Below are 23,150 nucleotides of genomic sequence, written 5' to 3' on the forward strand. Positions count from 1 at the left end.
ATGAGATTATATGAATATTTTTTTTTTTAAAGTTGAACCCCCCCCCCCCCCCCCCCCCCCCCCCCCCCCCCCCCGAATTAAAATCCTGGCTACGGCCTTGTGTACCGGTCCTGTGGTTGATCCATTTCCCGTAGGGTTGCCACTCAAATTTCAAATTTAAATGTAGCCGATTTTATTTTGACTTATAGGTCTTCTGTTCAGATTGAGATAAAGATCCCATAAACATGTACCACTTAATTTTCTTAAATATGAAGATATGGTTTGACTCCTAACCCTATTTCAATGATACCCCACAAATGCTTATGTTTACTAATTCAGTAGGGGTGGTTTAGGGTATGATATAGTCGGCTCCGCCCAACTTTGCTTACTTGATTTTTACTAAAATTGTGTTTCGTTAAATTTGAAGTCTAGTGATGGAAAAAATTTTTCTCCAAATCGGTTCAGATTTAAATATTTATTTAAGGGAATATAAAACTTTATATAGTTCCCAACAAATTTTGAAGCAGTTGAGATGAGATCAAGAATTTTGGTCTACATTGTGGTGAAGGGTATAATATAGTCAGCACCGCTCAACTTTTCGAACGTGTCTTGCCATTGGTATTGTTTTTAGTTTCTGCAAAGATCTGCTTACCCTAGCAGAATAACTTTTATTATTAGATTTTTTTGTGTTCTCTTTACCATTTTAGAGGTTTTTGTTTTGTATTCTATTTCGAAATAATAAAAATTAAAAAAAAAATAGTTTTTGGCTTTGTAAATTTTTTCTAGTCATGCACTTTGGTCCCCTTCGTACATATGAAATTGCTTTTGGGAACTAACAATGAAAAACTAGAAAGTTTACCACAACTATTTCAAATATCCAACTATTGTAGTTCAATTTAATACAATTTTTATGTTATTCTATGTACATTAAAAAATCGAGACAATCGCAACGATACAGAGGGAAATAGTCATTGAATTGTGAGTTACCATCAAAAAAAGTTTGATAATTACTAAATCTACACTAACTTTGACACTAACATTACGTTAAGCGAACTTTTCCTAATTGAGGTAGTTCTAGGTCTGAATGAATGAATTTGGTTTCCACTCACAAAGTGGATTTTTATACCCTCCATCATAGGATGGGGGTATGTTAACTTTGTCATTCCGTTTGTAACACATCGAAATATTGCTCTAAGACCCCATAAAGTATATATATTCTGGGTCGTGGTGAAATTCTGAGTCGATCTGAGCATGTCCGTCCGTCCGTCTGTTGAAATCACGCTAACTTCCGAACGAAACAAGCTATCGACTTGAAACTTGGCACAAGTAGTTGTTATCGATGTAGGTCGGATGGTATTGAAAATGGGCCATATCGGTTCACTTTTACGTATAGCCCCCATATAAAGGGACCCTCAGATTTGGCTTGTGGAGCCTCTAACAGAAGCATATTTCATCCGATCCTGCTGAAATTTGGTACATGGTGTTGGTATATGGTCTCTAACAACCATGCAAAAATTGGTCCACATCGGTCTATAATTATATATAGCCCCCATATAAACCGATCCCCAGATTTGGCTTGCGGAGCCTAAAAGAGAAACAAATTTCATCCGATCCGGCTGAAATTTGGTACATGGTGTTACTATATGGTCTCTAATAACCACGCAAAAATTGGTCCACATCGGTCCATAATTGTATATAGCCCCCATATAAACCGATCCTCAGATTTGGCTTGCGGATCCTCAAAGAGAAGCAAATTTCATCCGATCCGGCTGAAATTTGGTACATGATGTTGGTATATGGTCTCTAACAACCATGCAAAAATTGGTCCATATCGGTCCTTAATTATATATAGCCCCCATATAAACCGATCCCCAGATTTGGCTTGTGGAGCCTCTAAGAGAAGCATATTTCATCCGATCCGGCTGAAATTTTGTACATGGTGTTGGTATATAATCTCTAACAATCATGCAAAAATTGGACCACATCGGTCCATAATTATATATAGCCCCCATATAAACCGATCCCCAGATTTGGCTTGCGGAGCCTCAAAGAGAAGCAAATTTCATCCGATCCGGCTGAAATCCGGTACATGATGTTGGTATATGGTCTCTAACAACCATGCAAAAACTGGTCCACATCAGTCCATAATTATATATAGACCCCATATAAACCGATCTCCAGATTTGGCTTGCGAAGCCTCAAAGAGATGCAAATTGTATCCGATCCGGCTGAGATTTGGTACATGGTGTTGGTATATGGTCTTTAACTACCGTGCAAAAATTGGTCCACATCGGTCCATAATTATATATAGCGCCCATATAAACCGATCCACATATTTGGGTTCCGGAGCCTCAAAGAGAAGCAAATTTCATCCGATCCTGCTGAAATTTGGTACATGGTGTTGGTATATGGTCTCTAACAACCATGCAAAAATTGGTCCACATCGGTTCATAATTATATATAGCCCCCATATAAACCGATCCCCAGGTTTGGCTTGCGAAGTCTCCAAGAGAAGCAAATTTCATCCAATCCGGTTGTAATTTGGAACATGGTGTTAGTATATGATCTTTAACAAGCGCGCCAGAATTGGTCAATATCGGTCCATAATTATATATAGCCCCCATATAAAACGTTCTCCAGATTTGACCTCCGGAGCCTCTTGGAGGAGCAAAATTCATCCGATCCGGTTCAAATTAGGAACGTGGTATATGGTCGCTAACAACCATACCAAAATTGGTCCAATCACACAATCGGTTCATAATCATGGTTGCCACTAGAGCCAAAAATAATCTACCTAAATTTTGTTTCTATAGAAAATTTTGTCAAAATTTTATTTCTATAGACAATTTTGTCAAAATTTTATTTCTATAGACAATTTTGTCAAAATTTTATTTGTAGAGAAAATTTTGTTAACATTTTATTCGGTTCATAATCAAATTTTCATCATTTTCAAAACTTTATTTCTATAGAAAATTTTGTCAAAAGTTTATTTATATAGAAAATTTTGTTAAAATTTTATTTCTGTAGAAATTTTTGTCAAAATTTTCTTTCTACAGAATATTTTGTCAAAATTTTTATTTCTATAGAAAATTTTGTGAAAATTTTATTTCTATAGAAAATTTTGTTAAAATGTTATTTCTGTAGAACATTTTGTCAAACTTGTATGTCTACTTTGTCAAACTGAATTATATATGTATTGGATCGCTCTTTTTTGATTTAATATATACCACGTATGGACTTACATACAATTTAGAAGATGGTGTTAGGAGGTTTTGAGATACCTTGCCATCGGCAAGCGTTACCGCAACTTAAGTAATTCGATTGTGGATGGCAGTGTTTAGAAGAAGTTTCTACGCAGTCCATGATGGAGGGTACATAAGCTTCGGCCTGGCCGAACTTACGGCCGTATATACTAGTTTTTGTTTAATATATACCCCTTATGGACTAACTTACAATTTAGAAGACAGTGTTAAAAAGTTTTACGATACCTTGCCATCGGCAAGTGTTATCGCAACCCAAGTAATTCGATTGTGGATGACAGCCTTTAGTAGAAGTTCCTACGCAATCCATGGTGGAGGGTACATAAGATTCGGCCTGGCCGAACTTACGGCCGTATATACTTGTTTTTTTTTTAATTTCGGTCTAGGGGAAAATAAATAGCATCCTCTATGTTTTCTGTTAGCAAATGTAAATTTGAGCTGTTTACTTAGAAATGTCTGGCAAGAAGGAGCTTCTCCTCCCGTGCAAATAACAAACAAGTATATACGGCCGTGAGGATTATCCCACCTCAGTAATGCTGGTGACATTTCTGAGGGTTTCAAAGCTTCTGTAATTGGTTTCACTGCAATGTGGAACGCCGTTCGGACTCGGCTATAAAAAGGATGTCCCTTGTCATTGAGCTTAACATGGAGTCGGGCAGCACTCAGTGATAAGAGAGAAGTTCACCAATGTGGTATCACAATGGACTGAATAGTCTAAGTGAGCGTGATACATCGGGCTGCCACCTAACCTAACCTATATACGGCAGTAAGTTCGGCCAGACCGAATCTTATGTACCCTCCACCATAGATTGCATAGAAACTTCTCCGAAAGACTGTCATCCACAATCGAATTACTTGGGTTGTGGTATAGTAAAACTTCTTAACATCGTTTTCTAAATTGTGGGGCTATATAACATTATGAACTTGATATGGACCAATTTTTGTGTGATTGGGGATCGATTTATCTGAGGGCTATATATAACTACAGACCGATATGGACCAAGTTAGGCATGGTTGTAAACGGCCATATACTAGCACAATGTACCAAATTTCAACTGACTCGGATGAAATTTGCTCCTCCAAGAGGCTCCAAAACCAAATCTCGGGATCAGTTTATATGGGGGCTATATATGATTATGGACTGATATTGACCACTTATTATGGACTGATATTGACCACTTTTGGCATGGCTGTTAAATATCATATACTACCACCACGTACCAAATTTCAACCAGATCGGATGAATTTTCCTTCTCCAAAAGGCACCGGAGGTCATATCTGGGCATCGGTTTATATGGGGGCTATATATAATTATGGACCGATTTCGACCAATTTTTGCATGGGTGTTTGAGGCCATATGTTAACACCATGTACAAAATTTCAGCCGGATCGGATGAAATTTGCTTCTCTTAGAGGCTCCGCAAGTCAAATCGGGGGATCGGTTTATATGGGGGCTATATATAATTATGGACCGATTTCGACCAATTTTTGCGTGGGTATTTAAGGCCATATATTAACACCATGGCTTGCCGATCCGGTTGAAATTTGCTTCTCTTAGAGGCTCCGCAAGCCAAATCGGGGTATCGGTTTATATGGGGGCTATATATAATTATTGACCGATGTGGACCAATTTTTGCATGGTTGTTAGAGATCATATGCTGACACCATGTACCAAATTTCAGCTGGATCGGATGAAATTTGCTTCTCTTAGAGTCCCCGCAAGCCAAATTTGGATGTCCGTTTATATGGGGGCTATACGTAAAAGTGGACCGATATGGCCCATTTGCAATACCATCCGACCAACATCAATAACAACTACTTGTGCCAAGTTTCAAGTCGATAGCTTGTTTCGTTCGGAAGTTAGCGTGATTTCAACAGACGGGCGGACGGATATGCTCCGATCGACTCAGAATTTCACCACGACCCAGAATATATATATATACTTTATGGGGTCTTAGAGTAATATTTCGATGTGCTACAAACGGAATGACAAAGTTAATATACCCCCATCCTATGGTGGAGGGTATACAAATTAAAACTACACCCCACCTTCCTAGCACATTTCAAGAAAATTGGAAAACTTCACATTTTCACAAATTCCTGCAAAGAGGATGTGTAACTTCTCGACTTAAAGCACGGATGTCCCCTTCCCCGATAGAATATGGTGTAACGACGACTTTCCTCCGTCTGCTGGGGTTAGCTCGCGGGGGAAAGGGTCCGCCACAGAATTTTATTGGGAAAGTGACAGTGCAAGAAAACGACAATGTTTGGTTTAAATTGGTACTTTATTAGTTTCGTCTATGTTCGAATAACAAGGGAATGATCCTTGGGATACTGATGACTTGGCCGGGTTGAGTGATAGTTGGCTGCTGCAGGCCTGTATCGAGTAAAAGGATACATGCCTTCGCGTGGGTACGATGACGTTTGATGGCGAGAAGGGTAGGGCGGCTGGAATAGAAGGCAGTGAAGACGGCGGCCGGGACGGTGACCTAGATGGGAACACAGTGAAATTTTGAAGCAGTGGCGGTGGATTCTGACCGCGACCATGGTCGGAACTCGAACGATGTGCAGGTGAGAAGGAAACCGGGGCTCTTTCAAAGCTATTACGTTGGATGGCCGGGGTTGACCTTGTCAATGACCTTGGCTGGAAACGAGGTTACTGAGGGAAAACGCAATTATGGTCGAGTTCGGAACACAGGTGGCAGCGAAGGCAAGAAAATGAGGTGACCGTGAACGAGTTCGGAACACAATTTGAGCGTGGTAAAGGTATTCTATGCGTGACAGGGGTCGGAACACAAAACTATGCGGACGTGAATGCGAGGGTTGTAACCACGTGATTGTGGCAGTCGTGGCTAATCTTCGCGGTAGAAATTCGCAATATGGAGTGAAAGGAAACCCTGTCGTGTAACTGTGGACAAAACGAGATGTTGGAGAATGACCTTGGTGTTGCCCTTGACTGGGATACTACGGTTAGAACTATTTCGTGGCTGTGATCGCTTTCGGAACACAAGTCGAAGAACGTGACGGAGACAAATAAAAGGAATTGGCGTGACAGTGACCGCGTTCAGAACACAAGTCGCGATAACGTGGATGAGACAACGGAAAAGTGACGTGAATGTGACCGCGTTCGGAACACAGAGCACGGCGACAAATTCAATGGAAACAAAAGCAAGAACACGTGTTATTCGCGAATGACCATGACCGCGACCACGTTCGTTACACAGGTCAAAACTTCGACAGCCATCGGAACACAATTCGGAGCTAAGATTACCGATGAGCAAGATCGGAACACAAGATTACCGATGCCCTTGAAAGGTCACTAAGATGGGTTTCGGGAGCCACCGTGGTGCAGTGGTAGCATGCCCGCCTTGCATACACAAGCTCGTGGGTTCGATTCCTGCATCGACCGAACACCAAAAGTTTTTCATCGGTGGATTATCCTACCTCAGTAATGCTGGTGACATTTCAGAGGGTTACAAAGCTTCTCTAAGTGGTTTCACTGCAATGTGGAACGCCGTTCGGACTCGGCTATAAAAAGCAGGTCCCTTGTCATTGAGCTTAACATGGAATCGGGCAGCACTCAGTGATAAGAGAGAAGTTCACCAATGTAGTATCACAATGGACTGAATAGTCTAAGTGAGCCTGATACATCGGGCTGCCACCTAACCTAACCTAAGATGGGTTTCAATGCGAAAGAAAACAAACTGCGTGGGGATTCATTATTCGATTGTCTTGTGATCGCGGAAAAGAGACACTAACCACTGGTCACTTCGATGGAAGTGAACAGTGATTCGGAGAAACGGAAACCACGAGAAAGGAGCCAAGCGAATGCACCGATGCGGTCACTAGAAAGCCTTGTGATGGACACGGTTATGCGGACGTTTTGAGGGTTTGAGGGATAATCCAAGGAAGGGTGAATCCAAGGGAAACTGAGGGGAATAAGCTTGGCTCCATGAGGAGGCAAAGAGACCTTCCGTAAGGCTATCACGGGCATACTGAAGAATAAGGCAGTTTTTCAAACTATTAAGACCAACGTTACATGGAGATACAAGACCTGGATGCACTCACGACAGAAGAAAAAGTAAGGGAGTCTATTAGAAAGTGACAAAGACACCTAATTAAGACATGACTATACGATTTATTTAACGACGGATTCACCTATTCGATTGTCTCGTGATCGCGCAGCAGAAACACTAACCACTGGTCACTTCGAGGGAAGTGAACAGTGGTTCGGCCCATATGGAGGATACATCACCTTTTGGATTAATAAGAACCATTTTTGTTTGAGTTTTAGAGGATACAAAATATTCAGATGAAATAACGTATCTCATATGAATTGAAATCTGAATTATTTGTCTTTAGCATCATATAAAGATCAGGACGGACAAAATTAAGCAAACATTTACTCATTTTATAAAATTATTTTTAAATTTAAAATAAAAATTTCGTTCGTTCGAAATGGTCTAAGTGAGGCTGAAACTAAATAGGGCTGCCACTTTATCCTAACCTTCGTTCGTTTTTCTTATTGTCGTTAGAGTAAGAAGCAAACTGAACCAATTTCTTATGGTTTTCCAAATTTTTGGTAGACTTTTTTGAAAGTTTAATGCTGTAATCGCCTCTGCACTCTTCAACAACTCTGAATTTAACTTTAAGCATTTTTGGGGTCACATCAGAATGTCCAACATTGTAACAAATCCAATTTCATGCATTTCTACTTCCAACATGAATGTAAGGACTAATCGTAAACGTATGTGGATATTCAAAGAGTATCCTGTCATTCGTTTCTATGCAACACCCAACTGAATTCAAAACCAATGACCAATTTGCATTGCAAACGCTTTTCAAGTTTTATTTTTGAAACGATTGCAAGAAAAAAGTTTTGTCTTAACGAAAAACTGATTGAATTCACTTTGGAATATGTGCTCTAGTTTCCTAGAATTTGAACAATCTTTTTAGGTTTTTCGTTTGATGCATCATCATCATTTGCAAAAACGCTAAATTGTTCCATTTATCGGTTTTTGCTTGGACTTAAACAGACACGCCTTGGCTGAGGTTATCATTTTCGTCATTTTCAGGGATTTTTGCATATCTGGATGTCCAGTTTGATATACAGATACTATTGTACCACTATAGCCACTTCACATGTTATAAGAAATGCAAATACATTCCTCAAAGTATATTTGGGAATGATATGTTAAAACAAAAATTATTACTAGACAGTTTACCAATTTAAAAACTAATTATCTGCATTTTAAGAAGAATACTTTCCATTACAAATTGGACTATTTTGAATAATTAGAGATAATTTCTCATACTATCGACTGCTGCCACTACAAATCAGTTGCACATTTGATCCAATAACACACAGAAAAAAACATAAACAGAACTTCGAAGAGGAAAACAAAAACAGAAAATAAAATTAAATTATTATTTAATTAAAATAAGATAAAATGATGGCAATGGGCTCAAGCTACTGGCGACATCTACAGTCAGCAGTGGAAGGTAAACAGCCCCCACCAAGACTGAGGACATAATATAAAAAAGGCAAGTATATCCGAGGGCGTCTTTACGACATGGTGATCGGATGCCACCAGTTAAGTAGGTATCCTCCCAAAAGGGTGCCCTATAGATAGGCGCAGTAAGGGGAGTGATACCGCCGTGGACTCCATAACCAAACAAGGAGAATATAAGAATGGTATTGATGCGAAATAGAACCAACAATTTAGGCATTTTGCTACCTGAGAACCTGGGAAATGGCTTTCAGGCCAATGTCACAACTGCCCACGTCCCATTAAAACCCTGGCCGGGCTTGGAGATCGATCTGTGTCACGTTATCATTAATTTAGGTTCTGTTGAGACGACATTCAGATTTGTGACCGACTTGGCTCTGAACACAAGTACCCATAAGGTCTTGTGGCAACACTCGAGAGAACTTCACTGATTGCATAGGGACCCTCGGGTTCACTTCAAAGTGCAACTGCATTATCGGGCATAGATAATGTCTCCTCCTTGGAACCTATAGCGAATGAATAGTCCTACAAAGAATTCAATATATGGGACAGTAGGAGATAGCGAGCTACCATCAATCTTTAGAAGTAGCTTTAGGCCCCGATAAAAATGAAGAGTCCCACCGTCACACCACGTGGGATTATAGAAGATCCCAACCCCAAGGAACGCGTAACCGACCGAGTAATCCGTAGAATATCCCCAATCGGAGGGAACTCATTCAAACTACATCATCCGAAACACGAGTTCATTATGAAAACGAGAAAATCCGAGAGGAAGCCTTAGGTAAGTGTCAGTTCAAGTTCTGCACGTTGAAGGCCGCAATTACTAGACACCAGAATATTAGTAGGGATGTTCAAAACGGAGTCTCCGAGATAGACGAACTACGTGATGTTATCAGTAACTAGCGAAAAACGAGGTAGATGGCAGAAAAAGAAAGGGAAGCTAGTATACCGGAAAGGATTCATGGGGATCTTGTGGCATTAGTAGGGATGTTCAAAACGGAGTCTTTGTGATAGACGAACTTCTTGATGGTAACGGTTACTAACCTGGAAGATGTCAGAGAAAGAAAGGGAAACCAGTATATCGAGAAAGATTCATGGGGATCTTGGGGCAGATATGCCAACACTTCAGACACCCACAAAACAGGCGAAGTCCAGAAAAAAAACGCAAAAAGAGATCGAACGAAGTGTTGGTACCAACGGTGGTAAATAAAGCTTCGGACACAAAGTTTATAGGCGCGATCAGGAAGAAACCGAAGGGAAACTAACGAGAAACGGGCCAAGCGAATGCCCCGATCACTATATGCGGTCACTATAAAGTCTTTTACGGTCGCTGTTATGCGCACGTTTTGAGAGTTTGAGGGATAAGGTGAATCCAAGGGAAACTGAGGTTGTGAACGGAATACTAAGCTTGGCTCCATTCTTTTAGTTTTGGAAAAGGCAAAGAGACCTTCCGTGAGGCTATCACGGGCACACAGAAGAATAAGGCAGTTTTTTAAACCACTAAGACCAACGCCACATGGAGATACAAGACCTGGATGCATTCACGACAGAAGAATAAGTAAGAGAGTCTATTAGAAAGTGACACCTAATTAAGACATGACTGTACGACTACGGCGAAAAACTTCAGATAACATAAGAAGGCCTTGTCTAACTCCCGGAAGCCGATGCAAATATGCTTCGTAAGGAGACAAGGAGTTTAACTGTCGTATGGACAGTTAAACTCCTTTAACTGTCGTGTGGACAGTTAAACTCCGCTGTATCCTTTGATTTGAAGCGCGACACATGGAATGAGATTGCAAATGACTAGAGAGAAAGGGAATGGGTCTCTGCATAAAATGTGGAAGGACGAGCGACAAGATGAAATATTGCTCTAAAGGCTAGTGCAAAGTGACTGATCATATGCCCAAGGTAAATAACAAGTAATGCAGTTCTTACAAAAACAAAAACAAACAGAGGGAGCCACCGTGGTGCAATGGTTAGCATGCCCGCCTTGCATACACAAGGTCGTGGGTTCGATTCCTGCTTCGACCGAACACCAAAAAGTTTTTCAGCGGTGGATTATCCCACCTCAGTAATGCAGGTGACATTTCTGAGGGTTTCAAAGTTTCTCTAAGTGGTTTCACTGCAATGTGGAACGCCGTTCGGACTCGGCTATAAAAAGGAGGTCCCTTGTCATTGAGCTTAACATGGAATCGGGCTGCACTCAGTGATAAGAGAGAAGTTCACCAATGTGGTATCACAATGGACTGAATAGTCTAGGTGAGCCTGATACATCGGGCTGCCACCTAACCTACAAGCAAACAGACACAGATCAAACGAAGTACAAGCTATCCTGCCCCAGATTATGAAAGAGGTTGAAAAAAGTTTTGGATCGAAGACGAGACTGGAATAACTGCAATATGGTCTCAAACTTGTAGGCACCCATAAAGGTGCGGATAGCGAATTCCACGATTCTAAGATGCTGCGGAGTTAAGTAACTCCCATGTAATGCTCACTTCCAGATCTGGTTATATGTTAGCAGGGACTTTAACTGTATAAAAACCAAGAGGAAATACACCAGGTCAAGACGTACTAGGACGAGCATGAAATGCGAAGCATCGTGGAAACTATATTCCGAAGACATGAGATCAGAGAAGACGAGAACGATACAGAAGCGCTCACAAACATCCCTGTTTTTATAACAGAGGAACTGTAAAATGCCGCTGAAGGCCTCAAGGATAAGGAAGCACCTTGTCCTGATGGCATAACTGCAGAGATAATTAAACAAATAGCAACCAAGTGACCCGAGACTCTGTTTGCTGCATGCAACAGCTGCCTAATAGAAGGTATGTGTGTAAAGAACAAATACTAGTTCTTAACAACAAGGGAGACAAAGCGTTCTTATCGTCGTACAGACCATTGTGCATGCTGGAAAACTATTCGAACGGCTCATCAAACAAAGTCTTAACGAGGCTATCACGACTCTTGGGGATCTGTTCGCTAGATAATACGGATTAAGACCTGGGAAATCGAAACTAGGAGCCCTTAAGGAAGTATCCGATGCTGTCCGGGCCACATAAAAGTGCAGCCATACGTCGAGATTTATAGATCTACTATCGACGCTAGATATTACAAACGCTTTCAACATCCTAAGGTGGGCAGACGTAATATACACCCTACAGTCAATATTTCACATACCGAAATTTTTGACGGGAGTATTGAATGACTATCTTTAGGACCGAGTTTTGATATATGATACAAGGCCCTAGAAAAATGTAAGTAACCCTTGCAGTGCCCAACGCAAAAAGCTGCTACGATAACGTCAACTGTATTTATGAGAATTAGTCACAGATGATGCCGAGAATACATTTTTTAGATGTAGGAGGTCGACAGAACTCTGGAGAGCGCTTGAAGATGAAATGGAGCATGTCACTCCGAAAAATATAAGTGCAAGATGGTACAAAGTGAGAGGAAAAAGTTGCCACGGATACGGCGACATGAATAATGTAAGCTTTAGTCTGGATGAGGTTTAAAAGAAGATGGTCACCATGTGGGGTCCACCTCGAAGTAATGCGAAAGCTGTCCCAATGTGGAAATCATGCCCCAAGGGCGGGTGCATAAAGGATTTTCCTATCCTTACCCGCAAAATTAAATTGTTGATTTTTTTAAGTGTATGAAACTACGTTATGCGAACCACATTTTATGATAGTCCAATGTTCAATTGAAAAAAAAAAATAATAATTTTCTTTCCAATTTGGATATCATGAATTTTTATTTTACCATGGTGCTGGTAGAGAATTTTTGGCCTTTGGCATGATTTTTGTCTTCCCTTTCATTTAGCTTGATTTCTTTTACCTTTCATAAATTTAAATGATGATAATTGGATTTGTTCTAGTTATGCTTTTTTGGGTTTTACGTTTATCCGGTCATGTTGCAATTTCCACATCTTCAACGAAAGAATCTTTTCGGTTTTTATACATATAAAAAAGTCCAAACAGAAAAACTTGAATATTTTAAGAGAAAGTAAGTCTAAAAAAGCCTGTAAATATTTACCTTTTTCCTTAAATTTCTTTTCTCTTCATAGGAACCGTAAAAACCCAAGTTTCCAGTTCAGAACTGAGAATGAAGAACACAATCATCTGCACTCTTCTTTTTCGAACAGTTTATAAACTGAATTAGTTTAATTAAAAGGGAAATATGTTTGGAGACTTTCTATCATCATGAAAGCAAATTAAGTAAATTTGTCCAAGTTTCATTTTTCTATGCAAATTGGGTAACCGACCAAAGTTTTATAACAGAATTCCATGACGAGGTTAGAAAAGTAAATGGTATTAATTAGTGTAGTTTTTTTTTCAATTTTAACATAAATTTTTGTCGCTTGGATTGCATGGCAAGAGATAACGAAATTGAAAAGTTATATTAAATGAGAAATATGACATTTGACCGTTTCACTTTTATCGCTGCCGGTATATGAAACAAAATGGCAATCCCTCTCGTCTTCACTAATCTTAGGTGCTCTTCCACCAAGGACAATGCTGTACCTATAAAACCGCTTACTTATGAACCTGTATCTCGGAAAACAATTATTCCAAATTTATAACTTACCAGTTTATCAGTGTTGATAATTATAAAATCCGTTGAGAAATCTGCAATGAAAAAAAAAAAAGAGTTTTGATGAAAATTAAATTATGAATTATTGCAAGACTGTAACGAAGTTTGAAATGGCAAGGAAAAAAGAAACATGACGAACCATCAAGGGATAATAGGGGAGCCGGTGGGTGTAATGGCGAGGAAAGAGTTCCGAAGACTTTACAATAGGACAAGTTTCAAAAAGCACGGAATATATACTGGCGTGTTTATCGCAGCAGGCTCAGAGAATACAATAACATTACAAGGGTAGCGAAACGAAATTCCTGGAAGTTGTTCTGCGGCCAAGAAGACAGCGTTACTGAGACTTCGATAATGAATAATCGTTTAGAATGCTTCTGGAGTGGAGTATAGAGGATAGGTTAAGACTCATGATGGACACTCATTTTTGTCGATGTGTATCAGTCCGGAACCACCATAGTGCAACGGTTAGCATGCCCGCCTGGCATACACAGTGTCGTGGGTTAAAAACCCAGTTTCGACCAACCACCAAAAAGATTTTCTGCGGTGGATTATCCCCTCTCAGGATTGCTGGTGACATTTCTGGATGTATCAAAGTTTCTCTAAGTGCGTATCAGCACTGTGGTATCACAATGGATTGAATGGTCTAAGTGATCCTGAAATATCAGGCTGCCACTATACCTAAACAGTCCGGAAGTAACCTCTGTTAGAAACAAAAGGACAGCCAGGACATTACCACAGCGATTGAAATGGTCAAAGGGGATATGAGGAACTTCTTACCATTTAAGTCACCCGGACCCGATGGGATATTTCTGGAACTACTTCAAAAGAAAGTGGATTATATAGCGTTCCATAGTCGATAGTCTGCTGGACATCAATGGAGAGGAATTGCAACATAGAAATTTTTTCAACGGATCCAACGGACATGTTGTTTTGCATAACGGGGACAATGAAGACCACGCCAATCAGAGTTTTGTAGCCGTTAACTGGACTTAAAACCTACGAAGATTCAGCCCAACAGCGTAGCCGCCATGGCTGTGATGAGTTTGAAGATATTCTCCAGACACGAAACATGACGAACCTTCAAAGAATAATTGGGGAGACGGTGGGTGAAATAGCGGATGCCCCAACAATCCATGATCATATACTTGAGGTGGCCATAGCTGCAGAGAGTGATATTCTGACCCCAGTAAAATGGTCCTGGGAGAATGGGCATCCAGATCAGAACCATAGAGAAATAGCTGCTACACCCTTGGATCGAAGATGGGTGTAAAGACTGGACTGGGCGTATATGTAAGGGATCCATACGATCCTATTCTCCCATATATTCCCTGACTTGTGCAGTCAGAAACTCGTGCCATAATGGAAGTGGTAAATGGCAGGGAAATAACACGAGGCCACAATTCGTGTTTACGGTTCGATCGCAAACCTTATTGGAATGCAAAAGCATGATCAGTGAATTTTCGGAATACGGTAGCATCCGCATCATAAGGGTGCCGAGACATGCCGGAATAAGAGAAATGAACTGGCGATTAAAGTTAGAACACATAGGGAAGTGAACTTAAAGGCAACGCGATGTGGACTAATGCAACGAAAATATTATGGGGTGCCCATACATGAAAAAGACTGGAGAAATACTCAAGGCGAGTATGGCCATGGGAATAATGAGTGAGCACCTAGAATTAAGTGGACATTTGCGCCGAATAGAAGCTGCGGAAGAGGGTGTGTTTTGAGGATGATAAGAACACTACCCTTGTCACTGCCCTATCTTTACTAGGCAAGGAGTTGACCATGTTGCTGAAGACATAATTCTCGATCTGGCCCAACTGGGAAACAAATTAGGGCATTATTTAGAGGCACATAGTACCAGGAATAATAGAAAGGTACGCCAGAGAGTAAAAGTTAGAGTGTACTGCAAGCCGCATATTTTCATAGGAGTATACACCCAGAGAAGGAATATGATCACCTCAAACATGTTTCAGAAGCAAAATGTTATTTTTGGATGGTGACCATGAAGCATGTTTGTCGCAAAAATGTTGTTTTCTAGGCAAACATAACATGCTTTCCGAAACCAGATACATAATTTCCAAGAAAATAACATGGTTGCAGCGAACATGTTACATGGTCACCATCCAAATATAACATTTTGCTCTTGAAATATGTTTGAGGTGATCATATTCCTTCTCTGGGTGTATCAGCCAACACAGGGCAACCTGAATCCTCTTTTTAACCTAACCTAACCGTACGAAATAAGTTCAATCTAAACTAAAACAATACGTAAATTCGTATGATTCCAGAGGACAGAGTTAGATAAAAATTTTGTACAGGGTAGTTGATACGAAGTGTTTTCAATTCAGTCGACCGAATTCTTTTACCAGTTTTTTTTCACCACTTTGTGTCATTTACATCGTGTCCAAGAAATATCATTGGTACGAAGCTTGCTAACAGCTGCTCGTTACTAGTGATGAAAAGTGCATCCACTATGACAATCACAAGCGAAAACAAGTATATACGGCCGCAAGTTCGGCCAGGCCGAATCTTATGTACCCACCACCATGGATTGCGTAGAAACTTCTACGAAAGACTATCATCCACAATCGAATTACTTGGGTTGTGGTATCTTAAAACTTCTTAACATCGTTTTCTAAATTGTGATTTTGTCCATACATGGTATATATTAGACAAAAAAGTTATGTATAGTCTACAAATAATTACGAATCGATATGGACTTTTTGTACGTAGAGAGCCAGAATTGAAATATGGGGGTCGCTAATATGGGGGCTATATACAATTATGAACTTGATATGGACCAATTTTTGTGTGATTGGGGATCGATTTATCTGAGGGCCATATATAACTATAGACCGATATGGACCTAGTTAAGCATGGTTTTTAACGACCATATACTAGCACAATCTACCAAATTTCAACTCACTCGAATGAAATTTGCTCCTCCAAGAGGTTCCAAAACCAAATCTCGGGATCGGTTTATATGGGGCTATGTACGATTATGGACTAATATGGACCACTATTGGCATGGTTGTTAAATATCATATACTACCACCACGTACCAAATTTCAAGCAGATCGGATGAATTTTGCTTCTCCAAAAGGCACCGGAGGTCAAATCTGGGGATCGGTTTATATGGGAGCTATATATAATTATGGACTGATAGGAACCAATTCCTGCATGGTTGTTGGATACCATATACTAACATCACGTACCAAATTCCAACCGAATGGGAAGAATTTTGCTCTTCCAAGGGGCTCTGGAGGTCAAATTTGGGGATCGGTTTATATGGGGCCTATATATAATTATGGACCGATATCGACCAATTTTTGCATGGGAGTTTGAGGCCATATATAAACACCACGTACGAAATTTCAACTGAATCAGATGAATTTTGGTCTTCCAAGAGGTTCCGGAGGTCAAATCTGGTGATCGGTTTATATGGGGGGTATATATAATTATGAACCGATGTGGACCAATTTTTGCATGGTTGTTAGAGACCATATACTAACATCACGTACCAAATTTCAGCCGGATCGGATGAAATTTGCTTCTCTTAGAGGCCTCGCAAGCCAAATCGGGGGATCGGTTTATATGGGGGCTATATATAATTATGGACCGATGTGGACCAATTTTAGCATGGTTGTTAGAGACCATATACTGATACCATGTACCAAATTTTAGCCGGATCGGATGAAATTTGCTTCTCTTAGGGGCCTCGCAATCCAAATCGGGGGATCGGTTTATATGGGGGCTATATATAATTATGGACCGATGTGGACCAATTTTTGCATGGTTGTTAGAGACCATATACTAACACCATGTACCAAATTTCAGCCGGATCGGATGAAATTTGCTTCTCTTAGAGGCCTCGCAAGCCAAATTTTGGGGTCCGTTTATATGGGGGCTATACGTAAAAGTGGACCGATATGGCCCATTTGCAATACCATCCGACCTACATCAATAACAACTACTTGTGCCAAGTTTCAAGTCGATAGCTTATTTCGTTCGGAAGTTAGCGTGATTTCAACAGACGGACGGACGGACATGCTCAGATCGACTCAGAATTTCACCACGACCCAGAATATATATACTTTATGGGGTCTTAGAGCAATATTTCGATGTGTTACAAACGGAATGACAAAGTTAATATACCCCCCATCCTATGGTGGTGGGTATAAAAACATATGGTAACCCCGGTCATGCCCCAACATTGACGTCAAAGCCGAATAGCCATGGAATGTTTATGTTGTGTATTAGGTGGGTTCAGTTGGGTGTGACGATCACAGGAGATTTATATCGTTTTCGATTGATGTCTTTGAGCCGAGAATTGCTTGATAAACGGCCACAGTATTTGGAACGGCACGACAGTGTGATTTTTGGTCCATATGTTGCACAGCCTGTAAAACCTCAATTAGAAACACTCAAATGTGAAGTCCGTCCCCACACAACGTATAATCCAGACATTTCTCCATCTGATTACCACTTATTCCGATCGATAACGCATAACATGAGATTTCCGAGGAATCCAAAATTTGGCTCAATTTACAGATTGCGGCCAAAAAGACTCGTTTTTTCCTCGCAGTATACTTATGTTGCCAGAAAGATGGGAAAAAGTAGTGGCTAACGATGGCCAATATCTCGATTGATCAGTCTGTTACAATTTTCTTATCGGAATAAATGGGAGTCACCGTGGTGTAATGGTTAGCATGCCCACCTTGGAGTCAACAACAGTTTGGACCAAACACCAAAAAATTGTTCAGCGGTGGATTATCCCATCTCAGTAATACTGGTGAAATTTCTAAGTATCTCAAAGCTTCTCTAAGTGATTTCACTGCCATATGGAACGTCGTTCGGGGTCGCCTATAAAAAGGAGGTAATTGAGCTGAACATAGAGAAGTTCACTACTGTGGTAGCACAATAAACTGAATAGTGAACCTAAAATATCGGGCTGCCACTATACCGAACCTTCGGAATAAATTTTCAAACGTTGGAATAACTCTGGATTTTCAATTTGCGCTTGTTATGTAGTAAATTTTAAATACTTTGGGGACTTTGTTACGGACTTTTGAAGACATTAATTTTATATAAAGAATTTGATAAAAACGCACTCTACGCTCAAGACCTCATCACCTTTTCCTATCCCTTTTGCTAGCTTTGAGCCACTGTTCAAAAGTCGCGACTCAAATATCATTGAAGTTTTTTTGTTTTTGTGCGCCGAACATTGAATCATTTCTGGTCTTGAGAGTTAACAAAAACAATAACTGATGAAGTGGAAAAATTCTCTGGTCAAAGAACAAATTGGAAATGAATGGCTTTCATTTTAAGCAAAAAATTATGAAGAAGAGCAGAGTGTTTTTTTTTTTGCTATACAAGGATTTTGGTCAGACTCGGCTATATGGAACTGTTTTAAGTTGCATGGGGATTTGCCCCTCGAACTGCTTTCTCATAGGTCCATTTCAATTGGCTGGGTTTTTTTTTCTTTTTGCATCGTATTTGGTTTTTGGTGAATGAAGCAAAAGGAAATGCTATCATCAACAGCTGAGCAAATTATTATTGAAGAGGCCGACTAATTGACATGAAGAGAAAATAATTATCGTAGGTAATTGAATTGCTGTTCAAACAGAAAAAGAAATTAAGCAGTTTTTCTTGCAAAAATCAAAAAGGAAAGCCCAGGAATAATAACGAAAAAAAAAACTAATAATAATAATGAAATCCGATAAGGGGAGTCCTAAAGTTGACTGGGGTCGATTATATTATACTCCGTACCATTTTCTATAGAAATAAAATTTTGACAAAATTTTCTATAGAAATAAAATTTTGACAAAATTTTCTATAGAAATAAATTTTTGACAAAATTTTCTATACAAATAAAATTTAGACAAAATTTTCAACAGAAATAAAATTTTGACAAAATTTTCTTTAAAAATACGATTTTGGCAAAATTTTCATTGAAATAAAAGTTTGAAAAAAATTTTCTATAGAAATAAAATGTTGACAAAATATTATATTGAAATAAAATTTTTACAAAATTTTCTGCAGAAATAAAATGTTGACAAAAATTTCCGATAGAAATAACGTTTTGACAAAATTTTCTATAGAAATAACATTTTGACAAAATTTTCAATATAAATAAACTTTTGACAACATTTTCAATAGAAATAAAATTTTGACAAAATAGAAATAAAATGTTGACAAAATTATCTGTAGTAAAAAATTTACTAAATTTTCTATAGAAATAAATAAGATGTTGACAACATTTTCTATAGATATAAAATATTATTGTTGTTTTTGATTTCAGCTTAAAACCATGCATTGACCAAACTATAAGTGTAGCTTAACCAACAGAGGAAAAATAGGCTTGTCAAAAATTTTTTTCAAATTTTATATAAAAATAAAATTTTGATTAACTTTCTATTGAAATCAAATGTTGACAAAATTTTCTATAGAAATGAAATTTTGACAAAATTTTCTATAGAAATGAAATTTTGACAAAATTTTCTATAGAAAAAATTTTTTGATAAAATTTTCTATAGAAATAAAATGTTGATAAAATTTTGTATAGAAGAAAATTTTTGACAAAATTTTCTATAGAAACAAAACAACACAAAATTTTATATAAAAATAAAATTTTGAATAAACTTTCTATTGAAATAAAATTTTGACCAAATTTTCTATAGAAATAAAATTTTGACTAAATTTTCTATTGAAATAAAATTTTGAAAAAAATTTCTATAGAAAAAAAATTTTGACAAAATCTTCTATTTCTATAGAAGATTGACAAAATGTTCTATAGAAATAAAATGTTGACAACATTTTCTATAGAATTAAAATTTTGACAAAATTTTAATTAGAAATAAAATTTTGGCAAAATTTTCATGGAAATAAAAGTTTGAAAAAAATTTCTATAGAAATAAAAAGTTGACAAAATATTCTATTGAAATAAAATTTTTACAAAATTTTCTATAGAAATAAAATTTTGAAAAATTTTCATATTGAAATAAAATTTTGACAACATTTTCTATAGAAATAAAATTTTGAGAAAATTTTCTATAGATATAAAATTTTGACAAAATTTTCGATAGAAATAAAATTTTGACAAAATTTTCGATAGAAATAAAATGTTGACAAAATTTTCAGTATTAATTCAATATCAATAAAATTTAGTTTTAGGTCATACTATCAAAGTCCATTGTCGGTAAGCTCTCCCTTTTTGTAGAAGTGGTAACATTCTGTTGTTGGTGCAATCTAAATATACTTAAAACCTTCATTGAAGAAAAATACTGTTTTTCATATATTTGGGTGTAAAAATTATATGTTTGGAACTGAAATTTTTTAACACATCATTTTTAAGTGCAAACATATAATGTTCATAAACTAGCATAACATGTATGGGATATATATATATATATATATATATATATATATATATATATATATATATATATATATATATATATATATATATATATATATATATATATATATATATATATATATATATATATATATATATATATATATATATATATATATATATATATAAATAGACCATATTATGTTTGGGACATAACATTTTGGTAAATATAATATGTTTGGATGCAAACATATATTAATTTAGAAGTAGCCTATAAACATATATGTGTTTTTGAGAGCCACCGTGGTGCAATGGTTAGTATGCCCGCCTTGCATGCACAATGCCGTGGGTTCGATTCCTGCTTCGACCGAACACCAAAAACTTTTTCGTCGGTGGATTATCGCACCTCAGTAATGCTGGTGACATTTCTGAGTGTTTCATAGCTTCTCTAAGTGGTTTCACTGCAATGTGGAACGCCGTTCGGACTCGGCTATAAAAAGGAGGTCCCTTGTCATTGAGCTTAACATGTAATCGGGCAGCACTCAGGGATAAGAGTTCACCACTGTGGTATCACAGTGGACTGAATAGTCTAAGCGAGCCTGATACATCGGGCTGCCACCTAACCTAACCTATATATGTGTTTAGAAAGAGATACCTACACCCTCAAAAAAAATCGCTTCTTTAACATATGTTCCAAACATATTTTGCAGGAAGCACATATATTATTGGATACTACCGAAACATTAATATGTTTGTTTTATGTCAACATATTATATGTTTGGAAGCATTTTGAGCCCAAAAAATATATGCTTGGAAGAATTTTTCCCAAAGACGATTGTGCTCATTGCCTAACATACTCGTAATTTGACTTCCACGAAATATTTTAGTTCTTGGCACCTTTTTCTGTAATACAAATAATGTTGAAGAAATTATTCACTTTTATAAATTTTTAAATTTTACCTTTCGCCTGCACGGAGAATCGAACCGAGGACCATACAGTTTGTAAGCCAACACACTACCACTGGGCTACGTAGCTGTTATAGTCACCAGTAGATAATTATCGTTATAAGTTACATTTATATAGCATAGTTTACAGCGCCCACGAGCCCATGCAAACATAACATTATTTAACAGAAACATACATTTGTTTGCCACGTGGAGCAGTGGTTAGCATGTCTGTCTTGCATGCAGAGGGTCGTGGGTTCAATCCCTGCTCCGACCGAACACTTTTTTTTTTTTTAATTTACACATTTATATTTATACTATATTAAATTTTTATAATGAAACTTCGAAATATGGGTTATTAAAGATTTATAGTCAGTAGCAGTGCTTGATATAAACGAAATTGACTGATTTTTTGATAAAATATTATTTTTTTATTGCAAAAATAACAATTTTGTAACAAAAAACTGTTTTTGGCACAAAACTTTAAAATTTGGATAGAATTTAAAAACTCTAACAAAAGAAGAACGTGGAGTCGAGTAGAAACACACATAAATAATTTTATAATATAAACATAAATTTATTTAGGCGTGAACAGTTTTTTACTAGCATTTAACACCATCGCTCTAAAATGCCTTTTATTTTTCTTTAATAATTAATTTTAAAGAAAATAAATTTTTGAATTGTTTTAGTTGCAAAACTCGAACTTAATGCCCGCTTTTATATTTGAAGGTGTACGTCAACTCCTCGTGGACTTGTTTTTATAAATTTTACTATGTAATTTTTCACTATTTCCTCCTTATTTCATTTTACTGTCCCAACTCTAAAAAGAGCATAGTGCCCTTTCGTTATTTTTATGAAGACCCCTGATTTCTTTTAACGAACCAAGAAAAAAATTGTGCCCATAATGCCAAAATAATAAACGAAACTCATGTCCACACTAAAATGCTGCTCTCAAGGCGAAAACATATGCTGTTTGTTTTTCAAATGTCTATTCTCTTGGTTCCGAATGTCTATTCTCTTTATTCAAATTAAATAATATTTAGACTTAAGCATATCAAATTTTTGGCCTTATCATAAATCAGTTTTCCGAAACAAAAGCGGTTTCACAGAAATTGTTCTCTTTTGATTCTTTCGCTGTGTAATGTTGATATCTTTCGTCAACTCTCCCGGTTTCCATCTTTATTTCTTTCTCTATACTCTCTCTGTCGCTTTGAATAAAATATCACAACATATGTATGTTTAGTCGAAATTTGTAAATTTATATATGTTTGCATTCACACGTATGATTTTTATGAAACATTCATGCCCCAAACATAATATATTCTAACATATTAACATAGATGTCCCAAACATTTAGTGTTAGTTTAGGAACATTACATGTTTGCACTTAAATATATTGTGTTTTAAAATTGTGCCCGAAACACATTTTGTTTATATCGGAACATATGAAAAACATATTTTTCTAAGAGTGTAGAGAGTATCCTGCAAGTAAAAGAATGGAAG

At 37.6% G+C, this 23,150-nt stretch overlaps 1 protein-coding gene across 1 annotated transcript in view; it reads right to left on the minus strand.

The window, feature by feature from the left end:
- Nucleotides 1-23,150, minus strand: part of stan (Protocadherin-like wing polarity protein stan) — a gene marked incomplete in the record, with an annotated part of 461,543 nt that overhangs the window by 167,173 nt on the left and 271,220 nt on the right. The window contains 1 exon segment of the mRNA XM_075310442.1: nucleotides 13,334-13,374.

This window comes from Haematobia irritans, chromosome 5 (assembly GCF_050003625.1).
Source record: "Haematobia irritans isolate KBUSLIRL chromosome 5, ASM5000362v1, whole genome shotgun sequence".
Taxonomy (NCBI): Eukaryota; Metazoa; Arthropoda; class Insecta; order Diptera; family Muscidae; genus Haematobia; species Haematobia irritans.